The sequence below is a fragment of the Vespa mandarinia genome, unplaced genomic scaffold (assembly GCF_050613455.1).
Source record: "Vespa mandarinia isolate Hongniang unplaced genomic scaffold, ASM5061345v1 scaffold_43, whole genome shotgun sequence".
NCBI lineage: Eukaryota > Metazoa > Arthropoda > Insecta > Hymenoptera > Vespidae > Vespa > Vespa mandarinia.
The window spans coordinates 295,645-320,896 of record NW_028197177.1 but is presented as its reverse complement, the minus strand read 5'-3'; positions in this window follow the sequence as shown (position 1 = coordinate 320,896).

The following is a 25,252-nucleotide window of genomic DNA, read 5'->3' as shown; positions in this document are numbered from 1 at the left end:
AACTGTAGAACTTGGAAATATTCCGTCTAGTCGGCAAAAGTTTTGCAAGTGACTAATAAACTAATGCGGCTATCTGTAATATAAATATTCCGAGTAATCGGCGAAGGATTTACTAGTGCCTGTCGGGCACATTCAGTCTTCGAACTTGGAAATATTCCAACTATTCTAGGGATAGTAATGCGAGCGGTTATCGAATTAATGCGGCTGTCGGAGTTAGAAATAATCCGACTTGTCGAAGGAAAGATATACGAGTAATTCTAGAAATAATAGGTCGGTCAACATTAAGAGCATTCCCAGTGGTCGAAGAAATGTTATGCAAGTGGCTTTCGAACAAGTGCTGATATCGGATTTGGCACCTTTGCGATTAGTCGTGGGAAAGTTATAATTAACTTAAAAGTTATAATATAACTTGAGAAGCAATCTGAAGAAGACTAACTGACTTTGAAATATCCCGACTTGCCGATGGAGTCTTATGCAAGTGACTTGTGAACTATTGTGGCTGTCGGACATGAAAATATCTCGACTAATCTAGGAAAAGTTATGGGAGTGTTGAATTAACCAATGCGATTGTCTGACTTTGAAATATCCAGACTAGTCAAACGAAAGTTATGCATGTGACTTGTGAAACATTGTCGCTTTCGAACTAGTAAATATTCCGTCTACTCGAGGGAAATTTATGCGAGTGACTCTAGATCCAATCCGGCGGTCGGACATGGAAATATGAAGACTTGTCGAAGAAATTTATGAGTGCGTCTCTAGAACCAATGTTGCAATCGGACTTGAAATTATCGTGAATTGTGTAGGGAAAGTTATGCGACTGTCTCTCGAAACAATTCGGTTTTTGGACTTGGAAATATTCCAACTAGTAGAGGGAAAATTATGCGAGTGCCTCTCGATCGAATGCCACTATCGGACTTGGAAATATTCTGATTAGTCGATTGAAATATATATGAGTGCTATAGGAACTACAGGTCCATTCGAACTTAGAAATATTCAATCTGGTCGGGAAAAAGTTATGAGAGCTCCCATCGAACCTACGCAACTGTCAGATTTGAAAATTTTCGGACTAGTAGAGGGATAGCTTTACGAGTGCTCTCGAACTAATGCGATAGTCGGATTTAGAATTGTTCCGACAAGTATGTGGGAATTTATGTGAGTGCTCTTCGAACCGAAGTAACTGTCGCATGTAGATATGCTCCGACTTGTCAACGGGAAGTTGTATGAATTCCTCTCGAACGAATACAACTGTTGGAATCAGAAATATTCCGACTATTCGATTGGAATTTATGCAAGTGGCTTGCGAACCAATGTGAGTGTTGGAGTTGAAAATAATCCAAATGGATATGAATAATTATATGAATACCAATCGATCCATTGCAATTTTCAAACCTAGAAACATTCCTAATTTATGCTAGTATCTTGTAAACCAATGCCACTGACGAGCTTGCAAAAAATCTGAATAGGCGCGGGAAATATATGAGGATATTTCACAAACCAATGCGAATGTTATACTTGGAAATATTCCGCCTAGTCGGGTATAATTATGCGAGGTATTCTAGATATAATGCTACAGTCAACATTAGAAATATCCCGATTAGACGAGGGAAAGTTATGTGAGTGATTCACGAACAAATGCGGCAGTCAGAGTAGGAAATAATCCGACTAGTCAGGGGAAATTTATACAAGTGCCACTCGAACAAAAGCAAATGACTGTCCTGGAATCATTCCGACCAGACAATGAAACTTTGTTCGAGTGATTGGTGAACCAATGTTACTATTGGGATAGGGAATATTCCTAGTGATCATAGGAATGTTATGCTAGTGCCTCTTAAACCAAAGCGATTGTCGGGTTTAGGAATATTCCGACTAGTGGAGGGAAAGTTATTGGAGTAACTCTAGAACTACTGCGACAGTCCGATTTGGAAGAATTCCGACAAGCCGATGAAAAGTCATGCGAGTACCACTTGAACCAATGCGATTGACGGACTTAGTAATATTCCATCTAGTGCTGGAAATGTTATGCCAATGCTTCTCGAATCTATGCGATTATAGTAGTCGGAAACATATCGACTAGTCAAAAGAAAGTTATACGGGTTTCTTTCGAAAAAATTCTACTGTCGGAAATAGAAATAATCCGACTAGTCGGGGGAAACTTATGAAAGTGCTTCTCGAATCAATGCAACTGTCTTACTTAGAAATATTCCGTCCAGTCGCGTGATAGTTATGCGAGTGACATGTGAACCAATGCGAATTTTGGACATGGAAATGTTACGTCCACCCGAGGAAAGATATGCGTGTGACATCAGAAACAATCTGACCGTCGGACTTCGAAATATTCCGTCTAGTCGGCGTGAAATTTATGAGGGTGGTCTCAATCCAATGCAACTGTCGGACCTATAAGTATTCCGAATAAACGACGGAACCATTTCAGATTTTTTCTCGGTTCAATGCGATTGTCGGACCTAGAAGTATTCCGACTAATCCAGAGAAAGTTTTGCGAATGACATGTAAAGTAGTGCGATTGTCGGACTTCTCAAATATCCCGACTAGTAGAGGGAATGCTATGAGAGTACCTCTCGAACGAGTGGGACTGTTGGACTTAGATATATTTTGAAAAGTCGACAAGTACTTATTCGAGTGCTTATCGAACCAATGCGATTGTCAGGCTTGGAAATATTCCATCTAGGCGAGAAATAGTTATCTGAGTGCCCCTCGAACAAAAATGACGGTCGGGATTTGGTAATATTCCAGTAAACCGTGGGTTTCTATCCGCATGCCTCTCAATCTAATGCGATTTACGGATATAAAAATAATTCGACTAAACGAGGGAAAATTAAGAAAGTTATTTTCGAACCAATGCGACCGTCGTCATAGGAAATATTCCGACTAGTAGAGGGAAAGTTATTCGTGTGCCTCTCGAACCAATGCGACTGTGGGCCCTAGAAATATTCAGTCTAGACGAGGTAAAGTTATGAGAGTTCATCTCGAACAATGTCGACGGTCGGACGCTGCAATATACCGACTAGTCGAGGGAAGGTTATGCGAGTAATTGAAAAAACCAATGCGAGTGTCAAACTTGACAATAATACGACTAGTCGAAGAGCAGATGTGCGGTTGTCTCAAGATACAATGCAAAAATCGGAATTAGAAACTGAGCGACTAGTCGAGGGAAAGTTGTGAGTGTACCTCTCGAAACAATTAGACTGTCATACATGGAATTATTGTCATTAGTCGAGGGAAAATTATGCAAGAGACATTTGAACCAATGCGACTGCCGGACCTAAAAATATTCGGACTAGACGAGGGAAAGTTAAGAGAGTGCCTTGTAAATCAATGCGACTATTGGTCCTGGAAAAATTCCAGCTAGTCGAGTGAAAGTTATGTGAATGACACTCGTTCAAATGCCATTGATGGACTTGGTAATATACCGGCGAGTCGAGGGAAAATTATGCGAGTGCCTTTCTTATCAGTGCGACTGTCGGACATAGAAATATTTCGACTAGACGAGAGAAAGTCAGTTTAGTGGATCTCGAAAAAAATGCGGCTATCGTATCTCGAGATATTATGATCAGTCGAAGAAAAGAAATGAGAGTGCCACTAGAACCAACTTGACGGTCGGTAATGGATATAACACGTCAAGTCGAAAGAAAGTTATGCGAAAGTTATCTCGATCCAATACGCCTGTCGGTATTGGAAATGTTCAGGCTATTCGAGGAAAAGTTTACGAATGATTCTCGATTCAATGCGACTGTCTATTCTAGAGATGTTCTGATCAGATGAGGGAAACTTATGCGAGTGCCTGTCAAACCTATACGATTGTCGGACTTGGAAATATTTAGACTACGTGAGAGAATGTTTTGCGAGTGCCTTTCGTACCAATTCGGCTGTTTGTGTTGGAAACATTCCATCTTGTCGGGGAAACTTACGAGAGTTCCTCTCAACTTAATGCCACTTTCGAACATAGAAATATAACGACTCATCTAAGTAAAGTTTTGATAATGCATCTCGAAATAATTCGCCTAACGTTATCGGAAATTTTCCGTCCACTCAATGGAAAGGATCAGAGTAACTTATCAATCATTGCGGCGGTCAGACATGAGAATATTCCGCATAGATGAGGGAAAGGTATGCGCGTGCCATGTGAAATAATACTACTCTCGGTCTTGGAAATATTATGATAAGTAGACTGAAATTTATGCGCGTGTCTCTGTTGTCAATGCGACTGTCGGATTTAGAAATATTCCGATTTGACGAGGGAAAATTATGTGAGTGCCTCTTAAACCAATGCGACTGTCGTACTTAGAAATATTCCGCCTAGTCGCGGGATAGTTATGCGAGTGACATGTGAACCAATGCGACTGTCAGACATGGATATTTTACATCCACCCAAGGAAAGTTATGCGTGTGACATGAAAAACGATCTGACTGTCGGAATTCGAAATATTCCGTCTAGTCGGGGGAAAGTTATGCTATTGACTTGTGAAGCAATGCGACTTTTAGACTTGGAAATATCTAGTCAAATCGTAGAAAAGTATGGAAATGCCTCTCGAAAGATTGCGGCCGTCGACTTGGTAATATTCCGACTAGACGCAGAAAAATTATGCGAGTGGCTTTTAAACCAATTCGACTGTCCGTCTTGGAAATATTCCTATAGTCCCAATGTTTTCATTTTTGGCCTTCCGTCCACCTCTGGTATTAAATAAACTTGAACTCGAATAACAGTTATCTACATTAAGGATATGGCTCTTTCAAAAATATTATATCATAAGTTAAGCATTGTTCTCGTTTTTCCATTAGGCTTATTTTCGCTATCTATTACGATACATGATTCTGCATAAACAATTATAACTTGTATACATTTTGTCTGATATTTATTGAGAATAAAGAATTTCATGCCAAATCAGCTTCTTTTTAAAGGAATGTATTGTTTGAAGGACACCAGCCGCCTTTTATACAATAGTAAACTTTTGTCTATACACAGCCATTGATAAGGTTGAAATGATTGATTTTTCGTTTCCTTCAGAATGTCATTGATATATAAGGAAAAACATACAGATTTTTCGTATCATATCGTAACATAACAATAAACCTGTGTGTTCTTTTAAAATATCAATGATATTCCGTACTTTTCATAAATGATCATTAATAGGTTCGATATCATGGGTGAAACGTAGCATCCCTAACAATTTAAAGTAACGACCTCTAGTCATTATTTCTGCAAAAATATGACTATACAGTCATAAGACAGAATTTATCTTTATTCCAGTACTGCATTACTGACAATTTTTTGTTGCGACTGGATTGCGTCGTTGGATCAGATAGGTGCCCCATCGCTACCATCTGTCAATGTCATTTCGTTCGGTGCCGAAAACGATTTCGCCAGAGCACTTGGCTAGGGAGTTAGTTACACCGACGTTAAAATATTATCAAGTATTGGTGAATACAAGAAAATATTGTTGGACGGATCAGTTGTAGAAAAAAATTCTGACATCAAAAAAGAAGGACAGTAATTTTTTCTCATTTGCCATAAACACTCACATAGCACGTGAGTTTTAAAGGTAAATTGAAGCCAAAGATGAATTCAATTGTTTCGAGGATTATCCCTCATTTTTATTGACGCGAATAAAGATTCAAGCACATGAAGAAAAAAATAAGAATATTCATTTCTTACTTCAAGTTTCGGGAAAGAATGAAAGTTTCTTTCTTAGTAGTAAATGTAGCGTGAAGAACGTAAGAATCAATGAAATGTGAGAGAAAGAGAAAATAAAAGAATAAAAATATTAATATTCTTTACTATCAATAAATAATTGCATCCGTCGCATATCAACGTTGTGCACCGTAATAAACTTGGTAGGGATTAAAAATTCATTATTAAGAACTCCCATTTCAAAATCTTGTTTAAAGTATCGCAATAATTTCTCCGTAATGCTCTGTAATTTATATATTTAATCAAATATATTTGTACATTTATTTAACAAAATGAATGTGATAATATCGAATAGCATTTTCCGTATCGCTCTTTTTTTATTTTTTTTATATTTTTTTCCTGAATTTTTATTTTTTTTCTCCTTTTTATAATGACAAGAAGACCTTGAAAAATGTCAACAAATCATTGATATTCGACACATTGGACAAAAATGTTATGACGAATTTGGTATTTTTATGGAATAACCTAGAGAAAAATTAGAATATGGACGTTTCCTAAATTCTGAGTATAACCGATTACATATATGCATTTGTGTATACCATTCGATATTGATACATTGGAGATATACAATCGACAAATATATAGGATGTCTCAAAAGCATGAGACCGAACTTATACTGTTTATTACTGAGGTTTAAATATGTAGAAGGTTTAGGTAAACTTATATCCAAAAATGCTTTATTGAAAAGATGCATGCTTTTCGCGTATACTAATATTTTGAATGAATTTTCGTACAAGCATTTACTAATAATAAATGAAAATTATACGTGTGAACGCAAAACAATGAATCGCCAACTAGAATCATCAAAATGTAAGACAAAAAGAAAAGAAAGACAAGAAGTATGTTTTCACCTTCACTTTAGATTCTAGAGTACTTTTAAACTCATTTAAAATCTTTCTCTTTATTTATAAGAATGATTTCACGGGATGTCCTTATAATAGAATTATTATTAAATTATTATTTATATTATTGTTATGATTATTATTATCAGAGAATGAATACGTATACGTATAACGACAGAGAGAGAGAGAGAGAGAGAGAGAGAAAGAGAAAGAGAAAGAGAGAGAATTTCTCTCAAAACAACACTCTGGTGTCCGAAAACCGGACATTCGATGATGTGATGCGAAACCTTGTCTTCTTCGCCACACTTGCCTGTTCCACACGTGACGAGGTTCAGCGACGTCAGTTTGAAAGTCCTATGACCTGAAAAAATTGTTTTGATAAGTGATTTGGAGAATCGAAAAGAAAAACATATGAAAAACTCGTATGCTGTCCTTCGTCTGCAGAAATTCTGACATCTGGACTGCCAATACCCAAAGCTTTTCTCATCTACCTGGTCTACTATCGCGCGCTTTAGCTTCGTGCCTTCCAGTTTTCGCGTTGCTATCTCGCTGCCTCTGTTTTTCCTAATGACATATAATCTCCTCCGTTTGAGTAACTGGAGGTCAATCAGGGGTACTCCCGCTACAATGCAGAGGTATTCCATAGTGGTTGTGCGATACGCGGATGTGACCGAAATGAGGGCCAATCGTTGGATCGCGCTTAAATTCCTAGGTCCTATTCCATGCAGAGCGCAGACAATCCTGCTGCCGCGTACGTAAGTGTAGGGGTGAACACATCGCGATAAATCGCTCGGCGTGCGCAGTGACGATGTCCGTATTCTCTAGCTGCTAATCTAACTAGCTTTGCGAACAAAGGACCGACCTTATTTTTGAGTTAACGGCAGTGTGTGGTGATCCTCAATACTTTGTCAAATTGTATCCCGAAATCTCTCACTGAATTCCTGAATTTGAAATTGTTGTTCCTTATCTTTATAGTGAGGGGCTTATTAGAAATGTCGGTTTTTTCGCCGTCTTCTGTTTACTACCCGGACGTTGTCCTCCCCTCCTACCGATGAGTTTCCTCTTCACCCAGTCGCTTTTAAGAACGATCGCATCTGTCTTACGCTAGCTGATGGAGAGCATCGTTTACGATCACCATCCGGTCATGCTTTTAATCACGCGATTCCCTTTCTTTTTGAGTTCTTTTCTCGAGTCTCCATTTATGGTAACAAGTAAATCGTCCGCATACGCGATTGCGTTGACTTCCGAGAATTCCTTTAGTACCCAAAGGAGCTGGTCGAGATTCCGATAGAAGGTGCCAAGTCCCAATTCTTAAGGGCATCCATTCGAGGCCTGCTTTGTGTCCTCATGCCCACCAACAGCAATATTTACCTTACGGTCCACGAAGTAGATAGTCATCACGTAGAAGACATTTCTCGGACAGTCTCAAACTTGTAGTGCCTTGAGGATTAGAGGTCACCGTACGTTGTCGAAGGCTTTCGAAATGTTGAATAACAACGCGATGTATTTTCGTTAAGAGGCAAAAACGATTCGACGCATTTCCACGATTGCGTCTTTTGTGGAACATACCCGGACAAAACCAGTCTGTTTGCCCGATATTTTTCCCGGCGCGAGGGAGGTTTCGGAGAAGCGCTACCTTAGCAGCCTTTCCAAAACCATCCCTATGACCAAGAGAAGACTTATCAGTCGGTAGAACTTGTGGTCTTCCGCGTCTTTGTTGCCGCACTGCAAGAGTACTCTTAAGGAACCCTGTATCCGAATAAAGGAGGAGATACCCCATTGAAGGCATCCATTGAAAGGATCTACAAAATGTGTAGGAATGATAGCGAATGCTCTCTTGAGCACACACACCTCGATAAAATCACGCCCCGGAGTTTCTTCGTTTTTGAGGGATCCTATAGCCCGCGCGACCTCTTCTTCCGTGAAGAGAGGGGCATCCGTCGTTTCGTGAACAATTCGTGAATAATTTCGAATTGCTCGCTGTTCCGGTGTTTCTTCGGATACACAATCGACATGCGTATTAAGGAGAAATTTTGCCGTATCTTGTACATTCATTGTCTTCCCGCCCTCTCGTCTAAGAGTGTTTATAACTCTTTCGACCCGAAGTTTATCCATCTGTTGCTTGTAAATATACCCTCACGTTTCCACGTTGCCCTATTCCGTGATGATTTTCCTCCATCTGTCTAATTTAACCCGTCGTACCTCTTTATTATAGGCCCGCAAGGACGAATGATACTCTCGCAATAATCCGAGGCGTACCTGAAATTCATTTTCTTGTTCAAACGCGCGTCTTAACCGAGCTACCGCTTTCCTTTGGTTCGTTAACGCTAAGGTCTACCATTGGTTGGACTTCCGGTGAGCCTCTTTTCGGGACATAGATTCGGAGAATGCGGTTTGTAGGACACTTGTGAACACGTTGGCTCGTGTCTGTATTTCTGAAGCTGATCCTAAACTGCTTCTCCCTACCCTTGCCGCGGTGAGGGAGATTATGCGCTCAGCAAACAAGTCCCAATCGACACTTCTGGTATTGAACCTTCTGTTTCCAGCGTCCCGAGCACTACCCCATCGACCCGACTAAGCCTTCGGGGGATGTATCGCGATATCTATGGAAATGTGGTCTCTGGACGTTCAGCCTGTTCTGACCATCCATTGGCCAATAAGTCTACTCTTGGATTCCAACGAGAGGGTTACGTCGATGTATTAGGAGCCTCTCGTCGTCCATATGGTTGGTGGTTGCTTTACGTTATTTAAATTTTTCATTCCGGATGCCGGATGAGGGCTTCTATTTTCGAGCCTCTTTCGTCTGTGTCCTGAGGGAGATCGCGCGTTGGCGTCGAGTGATACTATTACTCTCTCCTCCCTTAGGGCACAAGTACCGACTCCAAGTGTCTAAGGTGCTCCTCTATTTCGTCGCTGTACTGAAAGTATTGCGGGAAGACGTAGAAAGAGGATCCCGGTGCTTTCGCTTCTGCACAGACGCAGTGCGGGCTGCTAAGCTGCAAGGTTTACAACACGATGATCGGATTGGTTGCCGTGACTACCGACCAGATTCTTTCATCGCGGATGATAGCTACTATTGTTGTATTACCTAATCCTATTAACTCGTATCCCGTCCATTGTTTTTGAACATACGGCTCTTGCAAATGCAGCACATCCAAGCGCTTCTGTCTAATTAGTTCGCGAACTTCACCCGTTAACGTTCTAGAACGTTTCATATCTAACTGTAACAAACAAATTTTCGAAAACGCAGGATTTACGGAAAGAGGGGCCTTAGCCGAAATCGTTTCGTTACCACAGGTAGATGCGCAGGGTTCAACGAAAGTGACCCGCAGTGCCTCGACTTGAATATCAACGCCTATCTCGTCGGTGGTTTCGGGGGATACGCGTGTAATGTCTTCTTCGAGAATTGTCGATGGAGCGTCGCCTATCTCGAGGACTGTTTCCGAAGATTCCCGAGTAATTTCTATACAGTCTTGCTCGACGATCGGTGGTAAGGGGGTCTTTTCATGCGTCCCGTGTACGCTGTTATCGCGGAGTTTGAGGCTTTTTCTAGGGACTGGGTTCATACATTTCATTTTCAGTGAGTTTTGCGAGGGATGTATGCGGGCGTATGGACAAGTTCGCGATCGCGTGCTTGTCAATTCGTACCCAGTATTTTTTTCGTCGTCTTTGTTGTTCGAACTGAAAGAACTTATCACAGCAGCTTCGGCGCTGCGTTTCTCTAATCTAATCTCGGCCGGTTTAACTTCTACGGCATTTGTTTGCACGGCATTGTAGATGGCTTCGGCAAACATCTATCGCATCTTTCCAAAACAACTGTAGCCTCTCAAAGACTGGCGCCCACCTGATGCAGCCCGGGTTGTGCGGGACAAAGATCGCAGCGGGGGGTCCCACTGTGTGTGTCCTTGGACGACGATCGCGCACTGCTCGGCGTGTTGCTGCGTACCTACGCTGCCCAACGCCGGAAGTGCATCTATTCGTCATCTTTAGAGTCGCGCCAGCTGTATTTAACGACGCTTCGCCCGAGCTTCCCCTCACCACGATATTCGCCCATGGAAAGCCTCCACCCGGAGATCCGAGGGGAAGGATAGTTTACCACCGGAATATTTTTCCCCACGAGCAACCATCTATCTACTAACAACATTACAAAATGTTGTACAAACTGTTACTGATGCTATATCCACGTTATTATTTGTTCTTATTCGAATAGGCTGGAAGGCAAAATAAGATTTCAGCCTTTTTGAGGTCATAAACACTAATTAGTATTCAACAAAACCATCGTATCAACTACTAGGTTGGAATATAACTATAAAGACTCCAATACGGTTTGAATCCGCCCCATATAATTGATATTTTATAGCCGCTTCTGCCTTCATTAGTCGTCCTCCTTGATAGCACCACGCTTCCTAATTACTTATATCTGTCACAAAGTTCTGCCGGTAGACTTCTTGCACAATTGTCTTTTGTATACTTACCATGTAACTTGTAACTTACAATGCTCATATTATTGGGGACAGTTCTATAGCTTCCCGAACCAGATTCTTGGCACCCCTCATCCATTCCCACCTAGAGTTCACTTAAATGAATCATCATAACCCAATGGGTGCTTGAAACGGCTAAAACCACCAGAATCCACCATTATCGACGTCATCGCTTCTTCTTCCATCAAAGCCAGTTCTTCCCTCACTATTTTTATCGAGGACAACATCACAGACGTATTCCAGTCATTTCGCCTTCTATTAGCCAGTCTACCATGCTGCAAAGCCAACTTGTCATCCTGTAATGGTCTTTTTACCAAATCCTACAAAATCAGAGCGAGGACGGAAATTTAAAGAACTCTCCTCTTGACTAATCGAGCAACGCTACTGCTGTTGATGACGTTTAAAGTGGTACGAATTAATAGTTGATAAGAAGAAATTAAATAATGAGAAATGACAGTCTCTCGGTGTGAGAAACAGATGTGTAGGCAGCGTAGAAAGAAAATAAAATCCCAGCTAATTAATTATATACATTGAAGAAAATATTTCATCCGAGTTGCAAAAAATTCCTTAAAGTTTATAATTCAGCAAATTAATCGCTTTGTTGAACTGATAAATATGTAATATTTACATATATATAAAATAGATAGTGTCAAGCGAGAAGTAACGTATGCAAGGGGAGTATAAGGCAGCCCAATAATGTGAATAGTCGAATAACGATCGAATGTTACACTTGATGTATAATGGTCTGCAGTAATTGACATCGGTGCTTGAGAAAGATCTATTGCTGATAATGCGATGCCGCGGTGTATCCTCCATGATGTGTCCATGCATCAATGGATTTTATCAGCTACAAGGCATGGACGTGTGTATAATGTTCATTTTGTTTCTCCGGCCATCAATAGGCCAGGAACGCTTTCTTACGATTAATAGTGTCGCTTGAACATCGGAGTGATAACCGTCTAGATGTGCATGTTTTAGGATCATTGTCGTCATATGATGGTTCCGAGGCAGAATGTGCCTTCAACGGTAAGTCAGATCTGATTGCGCCAGCCTATCACCATTCAGAAGCAAACTGGCTGGATCAAAATATGGTCGTCAATTGGTCAGTGGAGCCTTAGTGCTTATCATTCCTTCCGCTAATTGCTTAATTTGTGGACTTGTGAAATTATGGTTTTGCCAAATTAATAGCTGTCAGAATGGATAGATTGTTGCGACCCACATGTCGCTAGGGTAAGTCTTGATGGAATGACGGTAGTACCAAACAATTTATCTCCTCTAAGAATTTCGTTTTCAATGATTTGAGGTGCACCCTAACTGAATCGCGAGCAATTTTACAGTTCCCATGCAATCCGCTGACCGGAATATCTACACGTCTAGCGAAATGTTTAATTGATTGGCCACCTTTTTGTATATAAAGTGTGACTGCGATCCGGTGTCCAATAATACTCGACAATTGCGCGTATGATTTCCGTTCTTAACTTGTACTACAGCTGTCTTAACTTGTACTACAGTACGTAACAATGCGCGGCCTTCGCTAGACTTACGTTGTTAGAAGAAACGGGAACTACATGCTTAGATTCAACGTGAAGCAATATGTTATATGAAAGCTTACCTCGTCGACAAAGTCCATATTTGCATTTATTCGCGTCGTGATTCGTACAGAGGCAATTTTGACAAAGCTTTGCCTTTGACGAGTTCACGACGTTGATCTATAATTGCTTCTAGCAGCATACCACACCGGAATGCAGGATGACCTGATCCGCAAATGGCGCATACCTTTTTTACGGATGCGGAGAGTATTTCCTGATTATGTACGAGAGAATCACGATCTTTTCCTCGAAGTTGATAGCCCGATTGAGGATTTCACAAAATGGAAACGTTCCCTTGCTTATTTTGAGACGAATTATTTTTGGAAACTGATGCAGCCTGACTCTGTGTTTTAACCGATTGTACTCTTGATCGCGTTTGTAGGAACGCGATTCTCCTTTTATGAACAAATTTGAAGAATTGCCACTCGGTGTGAGAGCCTTTACAGCGGGAATCATCATCCCATCTCGCATAAATATGTACGTCAAGGCGCGAAGATAGGAAATAGACAAGGAGCGTTTTGTAAAATGCTTATCCCAACGGTCTAATTGACCTGGAACTTTTTGGGCAGTATTCACGAGATGAGCTAACCCTTTATATGATCCCTTTTTCAATTTAGGCAATTCGTAAATCGCCTTTAAATGTATATTCACAATCAGGTGTGGCAATTTATAATACTCATCCAGCATTGACCAAGCGATAGTATAATTGGAGGAGGTAACGCCTATAGATGCGATCACTAACGCGGGTTTACTTTTTAAACATTATATCAGATAATTTAATTTATTAGAGTCGTCTAGCGATTGATTTTCATGTATGGCAGATTTGAACTTGTTTGCGAAAGCTGGCCACTCCGCGTGCTCCCCGCTGAAGGTAGGCAGTGAGATTTGTGGCATATATGCAGTTCGATTATCTTTCGCATAAGTAGATGGTAATTGAGTAGAAGATTCTGTTTCTGATGGAACAAGTGTTGCCGAACGTGGTACTGCTTCGTCCGCAAGTTTAGTCGCAATAAGTACTGCGTCGTGATAATTATTGCCGATATCGAATTTCTCTTCTAAATACAATTCTGCATATGGGGATTAAGCGTAATAGTTTCTTTTAATCTACAGAGTAATTATCGAAGACCTCTTTCAGGCTTTCGATTTTCATTTTCAATTTGTCCGAATCTTTATTTGCCTGATAGTCTTTCGTCTCGGATGGACGAAAACACAAAAAAATGGAATTTAAACGAGAGCTGTTAATATGGTCAAGGACTAAACATTCTACTCCAACCTTGCTGACGCTTTTCGTTTTGGTATAAAGACTCGGGATTGAGAGTAAATAAATGTCTACTTCTGGAAGAATGGCTGCTGCGTGGAAACCGTTCGTACCTTCGATGTATACTATAGCCACTATATCGTTTCTAACTATCCGTTGCTGCCAAGATTTCCAAAGGCAATAAAGATTATTAGCGTATTGACGTAAGTTCGCGTTTCCTATACCCTGGACTGAAATCCACGCCTCTATATAGATTTAACTCATAGATCCGCTAATTCCTTAGATGTACGGAAGGGGAGATCGATGGTCGATAAAAGGAATGAGAAATGACAACACAATTCAACAATAACTATTTAATAAAGCACTAAAAATATACTAAATTTACAGTTCACAGAGAACACTTGGATTAAACTTTGAATTAAATTTCGACGCGCTGCTCGTGTTTCGCATTTAGTTTATTGTTTTAACGCGTGTCTAATTTGAATCTTCATCGAAATATACAATAGAAATATTTATATTCTCTTCGCGATTACTTCTCTTTCTCGTTTAACAAAAATCCTCCCTTGAAATGCGTAACTACCTATGAATCGTACAGTATAATAAAGTACGCAGTAAAACCTATCTATCTTTTCAAAAAGGAACAATGTTAATTTATTTATTAACTCAGACAATTCTTATGCGTGAGACTAAGAGCATGCGGCTGAACGAGTTGAGCGATGGACGAAGACTGGTTGCCGCGTTGCTGCTCTCCAACTCGGACGAGTCCCAGTTTGTGTTGCTGGTCATGCGCGCCGCTTAAACTTGTCGCCTTTGCGTGAGTGCAGTAACCGTGGAGAAAGGTGGCATGATGCAGTATGAGCGTTACTCCGTTAACTAATCTGATAATTACAGCTGGTCGACCCTATTCATTGGATGTAGTTCTCAGAATTCTGAGCCTCTCGAATGCGATTATCACCGGATGCAGTTCTAGGATTTCTAAGCCTTCCCGGTGCGGTTATCAACGGATGTAGGCTATCTATTCACGATAATAATGTCTCGATCTTGTCGATTTGTCTTTGTTATTTTATATCTGGAAATCACAATGTTATATCTTTGTTAACTAAATTATTATAATAATTTGTGCCATTGTAAATATATGTGAAAGTATTATGTCATATGCGTCTTATCATTCACGTAATATAAATTTCATAGCATTACTCATCTATTATTTCCTTCTAAATTTGTTTGTCATATGTATGTAAACATAAGTATATTGTTAGTCATTTAATAATACATGTTTTAAATCTTGTCCATTTACTTTTATCCTATTTATTTATTAACTCTATTCTAACATATGTTCTTTCACTTGTTAATTAAACGGACCCTTATTTAACAATAATGTTTTATTTTAATACTAACAATTCATCATCAATATTATTAAAATTTCTTGGATATGATTATTGGCTATGGAGTTACCAACAACAGATTTACCAACAGTAGGGTTACCGATGGTAGATTGACCAACATTAAAATTACCGACAGTAGGATTACCGAATGTAGAATTAGTATTCTGTTACCTACATTCAATTCCTTTTAAGATACTTTAAGGATCTCACGTTGTCATTCGGCGGCATGTCGCAAATGTTCACTTACTTTCTGGGACAGTAATCTAAGTCGGCGTTGAAGCCTTATTTCCAAGTATTTATGAGTACTAGAATCCAGAATTGGAAGGTCCAGCGAAGGTGTCCTCCTTCTGGATGGCTGCACAGAAATCAGGCGTTACTTTGAAAAATATACTTTCTTTCCTTCAACTAATTCGACACTTAATGTTTCGTTATAATTTTTTGTTTCGTAATGGAACTCTCTTAATAGATTACGTAATTGATATTTTCTACCACCGCGATGTACTTTTGGCATAAGGTAGGTAGATGTTTGGAAAGAAAGGTTGGTTGATGGTAGAAGGAAGGAGAGAATGAAAGGTTGTCCGTGCGCGGCGTCCTCGCCGAAACGACAATTTCCTTAGGGCAAGTGCTCGTGCGATTTATCTTCACCGAGCAATAAGGATGGAAGAATGAATGGATATGAATGTTCACGTACAAATTAACAATAACAAATTTATTTAAATATTAAATGTTTCACCAAACTACACTGATTACAAACACTTTTGAATTTTAATGTAATGTACCGCGAGCGCGTTTATTTTATTATTTAAACTTTAGGTTTATAATCCACTGAGTTAATCGAAGGATTTCTATTCGCTTAATTAACAAAGGTAGAAATGCTGAAATATAGCGTTATAGTGTTACGCCTCACAAGCCACGTTCTCTAATAAAGCTAACTTCTAAAATAATAAAGCTATTCCGACTTTTGCGAGTAATTAGTGCCCTTCTCGGCCTTTACCTGCCTGGGCAGTTCAATTGCCTTGGGTTTGGCACCGAATCGAGTGATGAAACGATGTTGCAGATGCTCCTGGGAGAGCAATCCTAGTTGCTTTTGAAGCCTTATTTCAGGTATTTGGGTCCGTGGATCCGATATTTGAAGGTCCAGTAGGTGAATCCACCTTCTGGAGTGCTGCATTGGGGTCAGGTAGTGATGATGGAAAATTTTCTTGCACTTCTTCAATTAGTTCAACACCCAATGCTTCGTTATTATTTTCTTTTTCGTGGTAAAATTCTTTTAACAGTCGGCGTAATTGATGTTTCCTATCACCGCGACGTACCTTTGGCATGATGTAGATAAGTCTATGGATAGGGTGGTCGTTTGAAGATAGGAGAGAAGAGAGAATAAAGTGTCGTCCGTGCAAAGCGTCCTCACCGAAAACGACAATTCCGTAGGAGGGATGCCGGTGTGGTGTACCTAACCGAGCAATAAGGATGAACGAATGAATGGTTATAAAAAAGTCACGCTCTGATTAACAATAATAATTTTAATTATGTATTGAATGCACCACCAATGTACACTGATTAACAATTTTGAATATTATGTTCCACATGCGAGCGCGTTTATTTTTTATTTAAATATGAATTATAATTTTACTGAGTTTAATTATAGAATTCCAATTTATTCAATCTACAAAGATAGATATGCCGTCGTGCAGTACTACTTGTTAATAAAAATTCTTCTTTTGGGAGATAGCTCCTTGAGGCTCAAAACTAGGAGCTTGCGACTTATCAATTAGAGCTGCGAACGATGACGGACGACACGCTATGCTTCTTTCAGGGCGAGTCCGGTCGACGTTACTGCGCATGCGCGCCGCTCTTGCTTGCCTCCTAAGTATGGTGGTAGTCTGGCGCGCCGTTCGCGCTTGCCGCCTAAATGCGGCGGTGGTGGGGGGAAACAATCTGAGCGTTCCTTTGTCACCTCTTCCAAGTATTGCGCTTGTTCGGTGCTTATCACCGGATGCAGTTATGGGAATTTTTAGCCCCTGGAATGTTGTTATCGCCAGGTGTGGTTCCAAGAATGATGTTGATATTGTCGTTCTTAATACTTGGATCGCAGGATGTTAGAATTCGTATCACCGGACATCGTTTTGCCATTAGTGATAAGAGTGTCTCGCATGTATTTATTACTTTTATTCTCTTCGAAGATATAAAGATATTTCTTTAGTTATTAAGGTTGTTATACTAAAACATATTACGCAGTGAATATATTAAGATCGGTGAATATTAATAAATTCATTTGTGTTATTGTTCATTATTTAAACCTCCATAGGCTTTTATATACTGCAAATACATTTATTTTGCTAATATAATATCTCTATTTGTCAACTTTATAGTATTATTATTGTTATTTTTTTATTCGTATATTGTAGTATAATTAATAAAAGAGATGCTAGTAGTAATAGTTACTTGTAATATATTTGTAAAAGTGTTTTAACTAATGTTACTAATAGTAAAGTTACCGACAGTAGTTATTACAGACAGTAGATTTTACCTACACTAGATATTACCAACAGTAGTAGAATTACCGACAATAGTATTATCGAATATAGAATTACCGACTATAGTAGAATTATTGACTGTAGTAAAATTATCGACAGTACTTTTGTCAGTCGGCGATGTGATAATTTATTGGGAAATATATTTTATGTACATTTAATAATTTTTTGACCTACGAGTAAATGAACTTATCAGAACGCGTGTCTTAACCTTTTGTATGCTAAATCGAAATAAATGAAATTTGAAAGGTCGATCCCCGTGTCTTCCTTAAGACTAGCAAATGTTTTAATTTAACTTATTTTACAGTTTTCATACACTATTTTAAATTTTCACAAGTCACATTTCGTGGAATGTAACACTGGATTTGGAAAATCCCGGTATAATTCTTCTGTAATCCCGCGAGTCCTAAGAATTGTCTGGCATGATTTGTCATTTTCGGACGCGGGAATGTTTTGACCGCTAGTAGTTTTTTGGGGCCCGGTTTCACCCCGTTCTTGCCAGTGATGTGACCCAGATAGACTACTTCCCTTTCCAAGAATACACATTTGTCAAGTTGTAGCTTCAGATTTGCTTGCCTCAGTCTTCCTATTAATTTATTAAACACTACTTCGTGTTCGTAGAATGACCTGACATATAGCACAATGTCATCCAGGTAAATGAACATCTCTTCGCCTTGAAATCCCGTTAGGACGAGATCTATAAGCCGTTGAAAGGTTGCTGGGGCGTTCTTCAGACCGAATGGCATCCTAGTAAACTCGAAATGCCCGTGCGGTGTTGAGAATGCAGTCCTGTGACTGTCGTTGGGGTGCATTTCAGATGGTGAAAGCCCGACTTCATATCAAATGTTGAAAAAAATTTTGCAGAACCCAGCTGGTCGAGTATCTTGATGTTGTGGACTGGATATGCGTCCCCGACGGTATTTTCATTCAAACCCATGTAATCAGTGATCAGCCTCCATTTAGGATTTCCATGTGAATCGGCCTTTTTGGGCACCATCCAGATAGGAGAGTTGTAAGTGAAGAGAGATAGCCGAATGATCTCACTCTCGAGAAATTCCTGGGCCTACTTTTACTGATTTCTTCCCTATGTACAGGTGGGAACTTATACTGCTTCACGCGTATGGATATTTCATTAATAGTGATGCTCCTGTGATACAGCACTCCTGTGCTGCCCAGCCGTTCCCGTTGCATCCCCAGGAGATGACAGCAGTCTGCGCTGGAGGACAAGAATTCATGACGAATTTCCTCTCTTCATAATTCAGGAGATCTAACCGTAGTAGCGATTCTACTCCGTTCGCTCTGTTCTTCTCGTCTCTGCATTCTTGGCCACCTCAACAGTGATTTTATTGATCGCTCCTGATTGCTCTTACATATGCCGTTGCTTTTCCCTTGAATTTCCTTGTGCATTCTGTATTATGTCTTCCTGGTCTTCACATGTTTTACACGCTTGTAGTTCTAGGGTAGGCGAAACAATCTTCTGATCTTCCTCAGTAGTGTTTATTACCCTAAAATTTGCCCAACATTGATGATTCCTTACTATTGATTCTCCCATATATAGACCCGGTAGGCTTTTTATTTTCGGAATGTAACCCTCGGTAACTTCGGAGTTCCTAACATGACAATGAAATACTGCATTCGTCCTTGCCGGCACGCGCACTAACCGTCTATCTGTGAATGGCGTTTCTTTGTCCGTGGCATTTATGCAATGTTGCATGAAGCTCACATCAGCACCGACTGATTTTAAGAACTCGATTCTCATGATACCGTCCTGTTCGATCAGAATGGTTTATGCCACCACATAAAATCAAACTAATTTTTCAAAGAGGTAACCAACGAACCCTCTGTTCGAATATAGTCGTCCTTAATGCCGCACACTTTAATTACATCTTCATTATTGATTGTTACGTTTGACTTGAGAGCACTTTCTTGAATGATGTTGACTTCCGCGCCGGTTTCAACCATAAACTTGATATTCTTCCCGAGGTTTTCGATGTCCACGCATATCGTACGTGCCTTCGCCGTTGGCCTATAATTTACAATTACGGTTTCGTTAGCTGAGTCGCCTGTATAATCGTTCGTCTGTGAGCATTTTCTATGGTGTCCCCGCCCCAGTCGGATTTCGACGAGCCGTTTGTTGGGTTTCCCTGATTACTAGTAGCTTCTCTCTTTATTATTTACCCTTTGCGACGGGTTCAGGTGATCGTCGCCTCGACTTTTCGGCCTCCGATAATCTGTTGAATTACGACTGCTCTTTATCCTGTTTTCCGGATTCCGACGTCGCGAATTATATGTTGACTGTTTATCCCCCCTCCTATGTTCACTATCATATTTCAATTCCAGGCATTCTTAAAAATATGTCCTACCTTTTTGCAATAGTAACAAATCCGTTGTTCGCGAGGACTAAATGGCCTATTGTTCATCGTTAGATTCTTTACTTTGTCCTTAGATCGAAGGGAGGGAGTTCTCGCAGTGACTTCTGCAAAAGTCGGTGGTCCTCTTTTTGTTTTGGCAGTCTTTTGATATGTGGCCGGTTCCTTTACAGTTAATATAAATGATCTTTTTGCTTGTGATCACGTGTATTTTGGTGATCCCCTCTTGCCGCTACGAGCGCGGTTTCTCTCTGAAATCCTACTTATTTTCAAAAGGATATTTATTAGCCCCGGTCGTCAGATCATAATACCTTTCATGTTTCATACGTAATTCATATTCTTCTGGCAACCCATTCTCCAACGCGTCGAGCACCTCGCTCTCAATGCGTCTTCGCGTGTAATCTGACAATTCTCCCGATTGTTTGCTCTCCGCCTCGATAATAGCTTGTCTTGGTTCCTTGATATGTTTGGTATAATCTAATATTCTCTCGTTAGCTTTCATAAATATGTTGGATAATTGTCCCTTTTAATGACTCGTAGACTTTGCAGGCTGGAAGGCTGCTTTTAATAAGCTTACCAATTGCTCTACCGTATGTAATTCCTGGTCTTCTGTGACCGAAAATGCGTGTCCGTCCACTTTGGCTCGAGTATTACGAACTATCTTTCCTTCAATCTCCGAAGGAGGACGTTCAGAGAACAGGTCCATTGCCCTTTTACATGTTGTCGCGAATTATAACACAAAGAGGTTATATCCGTCAAATCACGGAATTGTCTCCGTGATTTCCCTTAATTTTAAATTCAGCATTCCTGAAGGTTATTGCTTAATATGTCAAGCCCTGGGTAATATTCTCTCATTGTCCTGATTGTAGTCTTCTTCATTTGAGCCCCTAGCGATCGCACTGGCGACGGCGCATCGATTCAGACTATTTCGCGAAAAGTACCGTTTTCCCGCTTGATTATTTCCCAAAGACACGTTCATCATCGATTCCTGACGTTTAAGTTCCTTTGTACGAATTTCATTTTCGCGGTATTGTAACATTATTTATTCTCTTTCTAATTCTAGTTCTTGTTTGTTGAGTTCCGTATGTCGAACAATAATTTTTGCGTTCTGTATTCCTATCTCTTTTTCGCGTCTTTCTACTGCACTTATACGCTCCCGAACTTCTGCATCTTGATTTTTCGATTCAGTTTCTTTTATTTTCTTTCCAAACATTTCAATCTTTGTGCTAAAGTGGTATTTTCTTCCAAACAGATGTCTAATCGAGCCTCGCGCACATCTAGTTTTTCCTCGTATAGCCTAAGCTCTTTCTCAGTGAGAAGAGCCTTTGCAGCGGCAGAGGATTTCTGCGTGTTAGTCATTCTTGTGTAATTAAATTAAAATGTAAATAATAAAAACAGTAAAATGTGCCGAAATGGTCATTGGAATAAAAATTATTTTAGGAGGCTTTTGTATCCCACCGCAGGCCCACAAAAAGTCAGATTATCAGAATAAAGTGTCATTTTAAACGGATTGATAATTTTTAATTATATTCCTTTTTGTATTACGACTGTTGGCGGATATACAGATATCATAAAAACAGAAAAAGGTGAAATCTCCTCCGATTCCACCGAAATCGGAACCTATCGATGGAAAATAAAGAAAATAAAATGTGTAAATATAACGTGTTTACATATATTAAAAACAAAGAGCTGTGAATAATTGACTTAAAGATCAGAAAATCAGGCGATTTTGGAGACAGATACGTAAGAATCGAAAAATCTTCGATGGAACATGTGCCTAAGTTCGGAAAATACCACCAAAAGATTCATGATACTGCATTATATAAGAGCTAAGTCCCGTTTTAATCGGAATCGTGATTTTTAATAAAATTTCGTTACCTTATACGACTTTCCGTAGGTATATGGTTATTGGTAGAATATGAAAAGTTGAAATCTCTTCAAATTCCTTCGAAATCGGATTCTATTGGCGTGGAGTAAAGAAAATACCAAGAGCATAACTTATTTGCGTAAAAAAAATACGTATGGAGGAGAAACGAAAAATGGTCTTAAAGTATTAGAGAAACTTGTGATTCTCGACATAGATAGATAAGAATTTAAATATCTTCGACGGAGTCATAGTCTGGAAAATGTTACCACACGATTCAGAAGGCATCATTACACAAGAATAATCTCCCGTTTTGTAAGGCGTCGTGTCTTGTAATAATATATTTTTACGAATTATAACAAGTCGCGCGTATATGATCAACGTCATAAAATGAAGAGTTGAAATCTCATCTGTTTCTTCCGAAAAGGATTCAATCGTCGCAGTATAATGAAGATAAGAAGAATATAATTTCGTGATAATTCTGTATATTAGATTCCAATTATTCTTCGGCACAGATTATATATTAAAAAATTCGTTAAATGATTATTAAAATAATTCTCTGACTTTATATCTTACACAGCATATCGTTGAAGCGTGAAATAGAATTCGAACAAAATTTTATCTAACATTAACTCAGAATCATTCTTTCTATTGACTTCTATGCATTTCTACCTCGGCAAACACATCTTCTACACCATGCATGCACATATAAATTATTTTACATATATGTACATATATATATAATATAAATGTTTATATAGTTTACATCAATTTAATGGAAGACAACTAAATTACATAGAGTTTATTATATACTCAATTTTTATATCAATAAATTTAGATACATTTCCCATGATATTTTTCTAAAATATATTATTAATATTTTAGTTTATTTCATTAAAAAAATTAAATTTATTGCATTTTTTATTCATTTCATTAATATCAAACATAATTCAATTTGAATTTGTGATATAGAATTGTTCTCGATGAGGATTCTCGTTTTTCACCAGGTTCGACATCCTCCTTTACTTTGCCTTTTACGTAAGACCTTTCAAAACGACCCAGAATACACAGTTCAGTACTTCTTCATGAAAATATTGATTGGGTTTATAATCTGTCATTTTATTGAAACGCATTTATTACTTCATTAACTATAAAAAAAATTCAACAAATTTCATTTTTGATTAGAATTGTAAACAATAAAATATGATAAATAATGACAATTAATTAAATTAATTAGGACAAGTAATTAAAGAAGACGACGTCATTTATATTAATACTGATATTTCAATATATGTATTTATGCATTCGTTAAATGTTTAAAATTATTGAACCAAAAAATCACAGTCCTTATCTCATATTCATATTATTTACAAAAATTAGTACGTGTAATGTATAACTATAATAAATACAATATCTTTATGTATCATTCAGAACAATAATATTTATTTAATATTTATAATACTCACATTTAATAATATAGGTATATAATATTCATTATTGAATACATAAATAAATTATATTATATTTCAATATATACTCAATTTGGCTTAAATAATAAATAAAGATCAAGTCACTAATGAAAAATAAATAAAAAATAAATAAAATACAGAATAACATTAATATGGTTATAATACAAAAAAATTACTACTCACCGATGCAATAGGACAACGTACTATATCGCAAACAAGAATGTGTTACTCTGAAAGAAGGACATCTTCATTTTGATTTCTGTATAACCTAAACGGCGATTCCTAGTTTTAGTGCGCACTCGCACGAAAATAAGTTTCCTGAAACATACCATCTAAATTAGAACAATATGTTCTAATACCAGAATCAACTTAAAATTCTTAATAATTGACTTTATTTGCTTCAGCTATGCCTATGCAGTTGTGGAAAGAAGGCCAAGAAGACAGAATGGCACGGACCTGATAAGGGATGTACTCGTAAAGTATATACTCTATAGTATAGTATATAATATATAGTATAGTATAGTATATAGAGTATATACTCTATATATACTATTTAGCTTATACGGGACACACTCTGACATAGTAGTGGATTCTAATATTTAGAGTTTATGTTAAGAACAAAGAAAAGGAAGTAAGAATATTGCTTTATTACTTTGATAGTTCTCTATGTTCGGAAACTACGCAAACGATTTTCGATTTTTCAATTCGAAGTTCGCTCTTTTCTGTCTCATTTGTTCCCCATAATCTTTATTCATTAAATATGTTAATAGCGTACTGATCTAATTACTATATTTATACGTAATACAAATAACAACAAAATAGGATCTCCACTGTTTTGCATGATGATCTTGGACGATTCCTACATTTTTATGTACTATAACCAGTAAAATAAAAGAATTTCATTAATTAAAATAATATTATATGTATTTGAATACATATAATATTTGCATGCATATGTGCATCTTTCAGAAGTGTATAAATGTATATATGCATGTATGGCTATTACGTGTAATGCAGGTACCTCCTACATACATTGAATATATACGACAATCAAACATCATATAAGGTACAAATAATAAAATTACAAATTATTATACATACCATCAAAAAACATACAGATCGCGGAAATAATGGACGAATATTCAAGAAAAAAATATAATGCAATAGCCATTAATGGAAACAACTATGTATCAATTATATTTTCCCGTACATTTTTCCTACGCAAAATTCTTTAGATTTGCGAACCGTAGAAAGCTAATATTCGATTGTCGATTAGTGTATTAAAAGAATCTTCAGTTTAAACAAAAAGAATGTCACATTTACCTGTAATTATGGGAAAGTCGAAGCATCGGCGAAAAATACGTCAAAATACATAAATCCAAATGCTTTGCTGACACCGGCAGTGAGGATCAACTAAAAAAGCATATAACATAAACTTGCGTATACCTCTTACTCTTAATAAATACATAATTATACCTAGGTTAATAAATAAATTGTTAATTGCGTCGAGAAATCCTCTCTTCCATCAACCATTCCGATATATTCCTCCTATTTATGAAGACTGACGATCGTACTAACAAAAAATTCATCTTGATCCTCAGAGCTCTCTACATGAAGGCAAGGAATGAAAGGAAACGAACACAAATTGATCGATCGCATCGAACAAAGCTAAATACGACATAGATATAGCGCTTGGTGGACACGTATCCAATTTTAAATAAATTATCCAATATAATGCAATTATAAATAAAATATCC